The sequence below is a fragment of the Rhinolophus ferrumequinum genome, chromosome 24 (assembly GCF_004115265.2).
Source record: "Rhinolophus ferrumequinum isolate MPI-CBG mRhiFer1 chromosome 24, mRhiFer1_v1.p, whole genome shotgun sequence".
In the NCBI taxonomy this organism is placed as follows: domain Eukaryota; kingdom Metazoa; phylum Chordata; class Mammalia; order Chiroptera; family Rhinolophidae; genus Rhinolophus; species Rhinolophus ferrumequinum.
Window position 1 is genome coordinate 877,939 of NC_046307.1, and position 10,714 is coordinate 888,652.

Here is a 10,714-nt window from a genome sequence, read left to right on the forward strand (position 1 = left end):
ATACCATGCTCTGGGATAAAAAGAATTAACATCTTTAAAATGTTCATACTTCCCAAATCAATCTACAGATTCAATGCATTCCCTATCAAAATGCTATGGCATTTTTCACAGAACTAGAATAATTGTAAAATGTATATGGAATCACAAAAGACCCTGAATAGCCACAGCAATCTTGAGAAAGAGCACAGAGGTATCATACTACCTGATACCAAACTATACTATAAGGTAATAGTAATAAAAACAGCATGGTACTGGTATAAAAACAGACACATAGATCAATGGAACAGAATAGAGAGTCCAGAAATAAACTCATGCCTATACAGTGAATCTACTATACAGAAGTCGAGAATATACAATGGGGTAAAAACAGTCTATTCAATAAATTGTGTTGGAAAAACTGAACAGACACATGCAAAAAAATAAAACTGGATCAACTTCTTATTCTATATACAAGAATAAACTCAAAATGGATTAAAGACTGAAATGTAAGATCCGAAACCATAAAACTCCTAGAAGAGAACAGGCAATAAACTCTCTGACATCGTTCTTAATTATATATATAAATATAGATATTCGATATATCTCCTTGGGCAAGAAAACAAAAGAAAAATTAACATATGGGACTATTTCAAACTAAAAAGTTTTTGCACAGCAAAGAAGCCATTAACAAAACAAAAAGATAACCTCCTCAATGGGAGAAGATATTTGCCAAATATATATCCAATAAGGGGTTAATATCCAAAATTTATAAAGAACTCATTCAACTTAACAGCAAAAAAAATTCCAATTAAAAAATGGGCAGAAGAGCTGAATAGACATTTTTCCAACGAGGACATATAGGTGGCCAATAGACATCTGAAAAGATGCTCAGTCACTAATTATCAGATAAATGCAAATTAAAACCACAATGAGATATCACCTCACACCAGTCAAAATGGCTATTATGACAAACATCAACAATAAGTGTTGGCAAGGATCTAGAGTAAAGAGAACCCTCATGCACTGTTGGTATGAAATCAAATCTGTGCAGCCACTATGGAAAACAATATGGAGGTTCCTCAAAAAATTAAAAATAGAACTAACTTATGACCCACTAATTCCACTTTTGGGTTATCTGAAGAAATCCAAAACACCAATTTGAAGAGATATGTGACCCCTATGTTAATTGCACTATTATTTACAACAGCTAAGATATGGAAGCAACCCAATTGCCCACCAATAGACGATTGGATAAAGAAGGTGTGGTACATACACAATGGAATATTACTCTGCCATAAAAAAGAATGAAATCTTACCATTTGTGACAACGTGAACGGACCTAGAGTATATTAGGCTGAGTGAAATAAATCAGACAGAAAAAGACAAATGTTATATGATTGATTTCACTTGAATGTGGAATCTAAAGAACAAAATAAACAAACAAACAAAATAGCAACACGCTCATAGATACAAACTGATGATTGTCAGATGGGAGAGTGGTTGCGGGGCAGGGTAAAAACAGTGGTGGGATTAAGAAGTACAAATGGATAGTTACAAAATAGTCATGAGGATGTAAAGTACAACATAAAGGACATAGTCAATAATGTTGTAATACCTGTGTATAGTGCCAAGTGGGTAGTAGACTTAACAGAGCACTCACTTCATAAATTATATAAATGTCTAACCACTATGCTACACACCTGTAACTAATATAAAGTAATATTTCATGTCAACTGTAATTTTAAAATTTAAAAAAATGAAGATAAAATACTAGGATTGTGAGGAGGCCTGGCATCATGTGACCTAAGAAATAGAGGAAACTATTATGCGTTAATTCAGAGAAGTGCATAGCACTCTATTTCACATGTTGAAAGTATTTAGGCAAAGGGAAGATTATATTGTCAGAGGCTATTTGTCTGCCTCTGAAGGCCAAAGCCAAACCAACAGGGCTGATTTCATAGAAAGGCAAACTTCCAGCTTGATCTTAGGAAAAAGAGGATAATGAGCATAACTTCCTAAATGTGGAGCATCCCCTTCTATGGAAATGTTTAAATAAATATGAATGACTATCATTCAAAAATGTTTTCCTGGGCTTTGTTTACTAGATCAATTAGGCCAGATGGACTCTAAGGTACCTAACGACGTGGAGATTGTATAATTCTAAATAATCTAAAACTAAAATTAACCCCTAAAATTGTATGTGGAATTGCTTATATTTTACATTTGCAATCCACAAATCACTACTTTGTCTAACTCCATCTCACAGTACCTTCTCAACTATGCAGGATGGTATTTTCACTGCCTTTTTCTAATATTAATAATGACAATAAGAATTGCTTGAGTTAGTCATTGTCATTAAGCTGGTCGTTGGTAGAGTGAAGATTACCTAATCTCAGTTATTTAACCCTTGTAGTTAAGCTATAAAAATACATTAACCTGATAAAATTAATATGTTCTGTCTTATGAATTTGGCTACTCAGAAATAAAAGAAAGATCATCACTTTTTGAGAATGAAAAACATCTCATGGTTTGTTTCCATTTAGCAATTCTGCATTCTCCAGTTTCCACTATCTCTTCAGACTCCTTTTTCTTTACTCCTTCCCCATTACTTTCCTCAGTGCCCCTTTCATATCTTTGTTACATAATGTGTAGATGAAAGGATTTAGAGTGGAGTGACAATTCCATAGAGTGAACTTGTCCCGGTCCCAGGAGGTGGCTGAAGTGGGCTGCAGATATGTGGCCATAGCAGAGCCAGAGCAGAACCACCAAATGGGAAGAGCATGTTCCCAGGGCCTTTCGACAATCTTGAGAGGCCCTGATCTTCCACACGGCTTGAGCAATGCAGCTGTGGGAAATAAGAATGAGGGAGGGGCACCAGGAGTAAAAATGCACTGACCAGAAAAAGCTCCATCAGATTGAATGTGATATCCACACAGCCCAGTTTGAGGAGAACGGGCACTTCGCAGAAAACATGATCTATGACATTCCTTACACAAAGGGGGACCTGTGTGATAAGCACAATCTGTACCAGTGAGCTGTCCAAGCCAGTCAGCCAGGTTGTGGCCACCAGCTGCCAACAGACTCTTGGATGCATGAGGATGGTGTAGTGTAAGGGCCGGCATATGGAGCCCATTGCCAAGGACACATACAGTTAACCAACACAGCCACCATAACTTATCGTCTTCTCCGGGCCCTGCAAGTTAACAAGCAGCTGCGGCACCTTGCTGCTGGTACAGCAGAGGTCCACTAAAGACAACTGTGTTAGGAAAAGGTACATCGGAGTGTGGAGTCAGGGATCCAGACCAGCCAAAAGGACGGTGGCCATGTTGCCCAGCAGGGTCAGCAAATACAAAAGCAGCAGTGATAGCAAAGAGGTTCGTCTCCAGTACAAGATGCTCAGAGAAGCCCAGCAGAAAAAATCCGCTGAAGGAGCTGATGTTCAGAATGACCATTATTTTTCATTGCATTACTACTAAAAGAGAAAAATTTGCTGGAATAAGAAAATATACAACAAGTCTAGCAAGCGTCTGGCACCGTACCTCACCATCACAATATTATTGACTATATTCCCCGTGCTGTGCATGACATTCCCATGACTTGTTTTATACCTGGAAATTTGAACCTCTTACTCCTCTATACCCTTTCTCCCCTTTTTTTGATTTTTCAATTACAGTTGACATTCAATATTATTTTATATTACTGAATAGAAATGTACACTTTCATCATTTTTCCTGGGTGCTGAACAGAAAGTCGCAAAGAGAACACATTCCTCTCTTTGAATTGTAAATAATCACGTCAGATTTAAACTGTCAGCCTCTTCTTATGCCTACATTATTATCTTTCTCCTGGAATATCTGTCATTCACTTTATATATTTACACTACCTGTAACTGTGACTTCTCCATTTCTTTACCTCTGCCTTCAAACATACATATGTCTCCCCTATTTTGAAAACTGACAATGCTATTAAAATTCTTTTTTCCTTGCTGTTCTCTATACCTCCAGCTATCATGTCCTAATTCGGGCTGTAAAGATACGACTCTAATATCTAAATATAATCGGAAAGGTCCTCCTCTAATTTCACTGCTGAAGGCACCCTCCATCCCCCAGCGCTACAATCTTTGATCAATACACGCATATGCACACTGTATTATTAACTACTTTTTAAATTTTACTCAATATCCTAAATTTGTTTTCTGTGCTTTTGTCTTGCTGAAATGGAATTCACAAAACTTAGACATATTCTCTTAACAGTAAGTCCTGTGAGCTTGACTCACTTCCATTCTGCCTCAATGAATTATGTTGTCATGTTTTATTTTTAAACTCTATTCATTAGCATACTCTAAACACATTTTGTTCTTTCTCCACTATGACAACTTTTGCCTTTTCTATACTGAGTTCATTCTTCCTCGTCTTCATTGGGATCATTTCCCAATTTTTGATACTTGTTCTCTTCTCTCTTCTGCCAATACTTCTCAACTATTCCACCTAACTTTTAATATATGCCTTGCTCTGTGAGCTTCTAAGCTTTTTCCTTACCAGTAACTTTACATGGACTTGTATATAGACACAGACTTGTATATAGACTATCTCCATATAGTCATGTTAGATTTATTATACATATTATGAGCATCTGGAAGAAAAGAGCAATAAATGTGTTTCAAAAGCCACATAGCCAAATCTTGCAAATAAAATAGAAATTCTATGAAATGTGGGCTGATTACATTATTAACTATGCCAAAACTGAGTGCAAAGGCCTACTTCTTCTTTTCCTAAATATGCATGCTTTCTAATTCTCACCTTTCTTCTTTCTCTGTAAGATCCTGACTACCAATCTCATCTATGTAGCAGCATCAACCATCATCTCTAATCAGATAATTCACATGTATGCACACACATGTGTGCACAGACACATACACATACGTGCATATGCCTCACTTTTGTCCTGCAACCTCACATTTTACCTGCACTTAATCAACTCTACAAATAATGATTTAAAAAAGACTTGTCTTCCCATTGTTTTGACTCAATGTTCTGTTATGTTAACAGGTCTTAGTGAATGAACCATGTTAACCTAGACATATTGAAAGGCATTTATCCACAGATGTTTTCATTCTGCACCTGGTTAAGGACCTCTTGCTTGAAGCTTTGTCAGCAGATTCCATCTGCCAGTTTCTTATTGCCAAAGAAATCCCTTAAATGTGATAATAATACAGAAATAGAGAGAAGAATGAAAGTACAGTTGGTCACTTTAAAAATTAGTCATGTTGGGGCCGGCCCGGTGGCTCAGGCGGTTAGAGCTCCGTGCTCCTAACTCCGAAGGCTGCCGGTTCGATTCCCACATGGGCCAGTGGGATCTCAACCACAAGGTTGCCAGTTCAACTCCTGGAGTCCTGCAAGTAAGTCCTGCAACTAAGATTGAACACGGCACCTTGAGCTGAGCTGCCTTCCGGATGGCTCAGTTGGTTGGAGAGCGTCCTCTCAACCACAAGGTTGCCGGTTCGACTCCTGCAACGGATGGTGGACTGCACCCCCTGCAACTAGCAACGTCAACTGGACTTTTAGCTGAGCTGTGCCCTCCACAACTAAGATTGAAGGGACAACAACTTGACTTGGAAAAAAGTCCTGGAAGTACACACTGTTCCCCAATAAAGTCCTGTTCCCCTTCCCCAATAAAATCTTTAAAAAAAAAAAAAAAAAAACTAGTCATGTTGTTATATTCACAAGGAACATCATCCATATTTTACTTTCTTAATAGTATTTTTTTAAATGACTTATACTTATACTGGAAATTTAATCTAATCACAAATTTCTACACATTTGCATACTAGAAGAACACAGAATTATTTGCAATGTTTGCACCAAATCCAAGTAATTTTTTTTTAAGTTAGCACTTCATCCATGCCATAAATTGAATAGATTGACAGTTTTTGATCTGTATACAAATTTTTCATTTACCCAATTCACATAAGAGAAACATATATCTGTCAGGTAAAAATACTGAAAAACAATCATATTCATTTCCTTTAAATCTGATTAATAACAGAACACTTTATTTAATTATGTATTTATTTATTTATTATAAAGGAGCCAAAGCAACAAATGGTCTTACCCCCCATAGAGCTTTTTGCCACAAGATCTATGGACACCACACATGGAAAGAACTATGGGCATAACTGCCAGCCAGCATCTTTAACCTGAGCTCAAAAAGCAGGCACCAGGAAAGAGCAAAGGCATCTACTTCTAAAATCAGGACTCTTCTTTTCTCTAAAATAATGAGAGCATGAAGAAGTCGCAAAGAGGGATATGTCGTGTGTTTCCTTGGCTGGGTCACTGGGGCAACAGATCCCAAAGAAGCAATTAGGACTTGTGTTCACTCATGTACAGTTAATCAGAACTCACTTAGGAAAACGGACACCTGTGGGGCAAGACACTTTTGTCACTCTGCTCTTATTATTTAGTGAGAGACTACTTGCAATTTTCAAATTCCAAATAAGATGAATAGATAGGATGGGGTATCATCTTATTTGGAAGGTCTAAAATTTTCAAACCTCTGCCGAAAATCCATCTTTTCCAGATGTTCTAACTGCTCCCACCCCTCCCCCCACCCCCAATCTCCCTAAATAAAGGATGAAAAATGTAAAAAGTCTTACTAGAAGGCCTCATGTAGGTACATATCATTGGTTATAAACTGATTGAAATAGGTTTACCAAAAGCATTCAAATCCGTCGAATTAATATGCAAATTAAGCTTAATTACAACACCAAGATTGATAAACAAAAATAACTTCAAACAATGCCAGTATAGAACTTATGGACAAAAACTGAGTTGGAACATGATGGGGATGTCACACGTGATCTCCCTCTGTGAGAGGAACATAAATTTAGAAGAAAAAAATTCAGGAATTCTAGGAACACACGTGTCTGCATGTGCACACACATACACAAGGCTGGGCTCCAATGTCATGTTGCTGCAAGACCTTCATGAGCCTCCTTATTACAGACACTCTCCACCTGCTCAGAGATATACCATCCTGAGTGTCCTGTCTTCTGGAAATTTTCACGTTCTGAACCAAATTTATTTTTGTATGAGATCTGACAATTAAGTTCGCAAACTTGTTGCCATGATGTTACTAACCTTTTTTGGTATCAGAGGGGTTATTCATTATGAATTTGTACCAACTGGACAAACAGTTAACCAAGTTTACCATTTGGAAGTGCTGAAAAGGCTTGAAAAAGACTACCTGACCTTTTCACCCACTATTCATGGCTCTTGCATCACGACAATGCACCAGCTCACAAGTCACTGTCTGTGAGGAAGTTTTTAGCCAGGAAACAAATAACCCTCCCAACTCATCTGATCTGGCCCCCAATGACTTCTTTCTTTACCCAAAGATAAAGAAAATATTGAAAGGGAGGCATTTTGATGACATTCAGGACATCAAGGGTAACACGACGACAGCTCTGATGGCCATTCCAGAAAAAGAGTTCCAAAATTGCTTTGAAGGGTGGACTAAGCACTGGTGTCAGTGCATAGCTTCCCAAAGAGAGTACGTCGATGGTGACTATAGTGATATTCAGCAATGAGTTATGTAACACTTTTTCTAGGATGAGTTCACAAACTTAATTGTCAGACCTTTGTATGTGCAGGAGCCCCAAAGATATGAGACTCAAATAGGTGACCAAAGCAGTCATACCTTATAGACAAAGAAACATGGAATTTGTGAAGAATTGACAAAGACGAAGGGATTCGGGTTTGAAGCAGCAAATTAATGAAGCAACAATGTTTGCTTATAAAGCCTCCTCAGCCTTGAATTCCCTCTTTCTGGAAATAAGGATGCCTTCTATCCTCCTATCCTCCTGGCATAGGAAGGATACTGAAACCAGAGGACAACCAACTCAAGGGCTCGTGCTGCCTGCAGCGCTCAACCAGTAGACAGACACAGGAGTTGGGCTTTAGGATAAGCATTTATTATCAGAGCACTGGTTGTCTGAGAAGGCAGCAGGTTAACACCTTCAAAAACTCCCTTAACATTCTCAGACCAGCTTAGGGTATTTAAGGGAAAATCTGGGTGTTCCTCCAGAGGCTAAATGAGGGTTCTGGGGGTCTGCATGAAGCTTTCCCTCTGGCAACGTGATTCTCTGGTGGGGTCAGGAACCCAGGAACAATGATGGGATTAGCCTAGAAAGAATGCTAGACCATAGAAATTGTGATCGATACGCTTAAGAGTATTAATCGTAAACTTCAGGGTAATTTTCTAAAATGGGAAACTGAGACAGGGGACATTCTGAGCTCAAGCCCCAGGGGGATGGTCTGTTAAGCTATAGGTAGGTCAAGGAAAGGTGAAGCCAGGGTCACGGAGAGGCCTCTACCATGGGAATCCCAACGGGGCCTGCTTCAATACCTTCACGTGGAGATTTATTTTCTGTTTTCAGTGGGGGCAAAAGAGACTCAGAATGTCCTTCTTGCATGGGCTGCTACTCAAGTAACTTTAATTCAAAATAATCAATATGCTAAAGTGGCATATTCTGCTCCTCCTCAGCATTAATGCTAGGGTTTCAAACAAATTAAAGGTTTTCTTGAAGTAAAATATGTAAATGTCAAAAAATGTTGTTACTGTTAGTGAACAATGTCAAAATATGCCACTCCAAAGATGCCCCTTTGGCATAAGATTATTTTGAGCTGATTATTTTTTTAAAACTACACACATAAGTGAAGCTCTGAAAACCAGAGTTTAAGTTACCCTTTCATAAGAGAAATTTACATTTATAAAAGAAATCTCCATTTATAAGGGCGTCGCACTCTCTGTACCCGGGAAGAGAAGGATGACTAAATCACAAGAGAAACTTAGCACCTCCTTAAATCTGCATAACAAACACTTCCCTTATTTACTGTGCTTTCCCTGGTGACCTCCAACTCAGAAGTGCTGGGAGGGTAATGCAGCTGGAGAGGGCATAGGAACTCTGTAATTTTAATGACAATATAATATATAAAACTATTTTTTTAAGAATACATTTTGGGACTTAAACTGTCTGACTTTAATATTTACCATAAAACTACTGTAATCAAGACAGTGTAGTATTGATGTGACCATGAACATTATGCAATCATTATCCTGAAGCAGTCATAAAGACAATCAAATGTGAGGAGGAAAGTCTTCTCAACAAATGGCTACATATCGATAGTTTTTTTCAAAATGTCAACCACAATACTACTTACACTATACACAAAAATAATTTGAGGTGCATCATAATGATAATTGGAAAAGCTAAAACCATAGCTTGGGAGTATACAATGGTTAGACAGGACACAGAAAGCAAAACATTAAAAATAAGTTGTAATTTAACTTCATCAATAAATATTTGCTCATCAGAATATCAATTAAGAGAACAATTAGTAAACCACAAAATGGAAGAAAACATGGCAAAATTTGCACTTGATAAAGGACTTGTAGCAAAGATAAACAAAGAAATCTTACAACACAATAATAAAAAGATAAATAATCCAATAAGAAACAAATGAATATATGTAAATGGTCAATAAGCATGTGAAACTAATGGTCAATACCATTAGTCATCAGGAAAATACAAATAAAAAAAACCAAATGTGATACAGCTACATACCCACCACAATAGCTAAACTTAAATAGAGAGGTAATTGTCATGGCTGCTCGCTTGCAGGTTGTGGAAGAATTCACGAGGCAGGTAGAAATACAGAAGGAAGATTTATTAAAGTAACATGAGGGTCGGCTGGGCGGAGTCTGCTGGAGACGACTGCCTCGAACCTTTGTCTCTTCTGAAGTTTTATATTTTCTAACCCGGGTGTAAATTGCCTCAGCCTCTAATGGAAACTTCTATTGTGTTCTGCTTTGTCCACTGGGGTGGGGAAAGGTGCAGTTAAACTGGTTATCACAATCTTTGCATATGTTAATGTAAATTTAAGTTGGAGCAAGGAGTGGATCCCATACAGATGCAAAAAACCTCTCCCAAGTCACCCGGCCAGGCGTGCAAGGCCGAAGTCAACAGAACCATTGAAACTGGTATGTGTGGTTAATGTATAGTAAACGGAGTCCCATTAAGGTTTGGTGGGGAGGGAGACAAAGAAAAGAAAGAAAAAAACAACTTTCAGAAATGTTCCACGCTAAATTACGTTTGTTAAATTGAATTATACCGAGGTCCAATCTCAAAATAGAAGATACAGTGCCACCTTACAACCCCTCAGCTTACCAGTAATGACAAATGTCAGCAAAGATGTGGAACAACCAAAACTCATAAATTACATGTGGGAGAGTAAAATAATAAAACCACTTTTGTAAAAGGTCTACCAGCTTTCTGTACAACTAAACATATTTACCCTCTGACCTAGTTAATCCACATCTAAAAATTTACTGAAAAGCAAGGAAAATGCATGTCCACAACAACTCATGTAAAAAAAAATGTTCATAGCAAGTACCTCACGTGACTATTAATAAGAAAATGGATTAACAAATCAGTATATTCATGCAATGGAACCGTGTAATGATGAGCGAAGAAAAGGAAGGGAAGGGACATGTTCAAGAGGGGCTAATTAATTTATTTAGCAATATCTAATCAATTTATTAGCAATATGCAATAGCAAAGGACAAAGGCAATTCAAACGAGGTGCTAATGACAGAAAGTAAAGGTGGTTAAGACTAAACTGTATATACTGATAACAATGTCATGTCAAAGGAGTATATATACATACAGGTTTAAGAG

General features: G+C 37.7%; 1 pseudogene; it reads right to left on the bottom strand.

Moving 5' to 3' along the window:
- Positions 1-2,570: 2,570 nt before the first annotated feature.
- LOC117017012 (putative olfactory receptor 2B8) lies at positions 2,571-3,431 on the bottom strand (annotated as a pseudogene).
- Between the last annotated feature and the right edge of the window lie 7,283 nt (positions 3,432-10,714).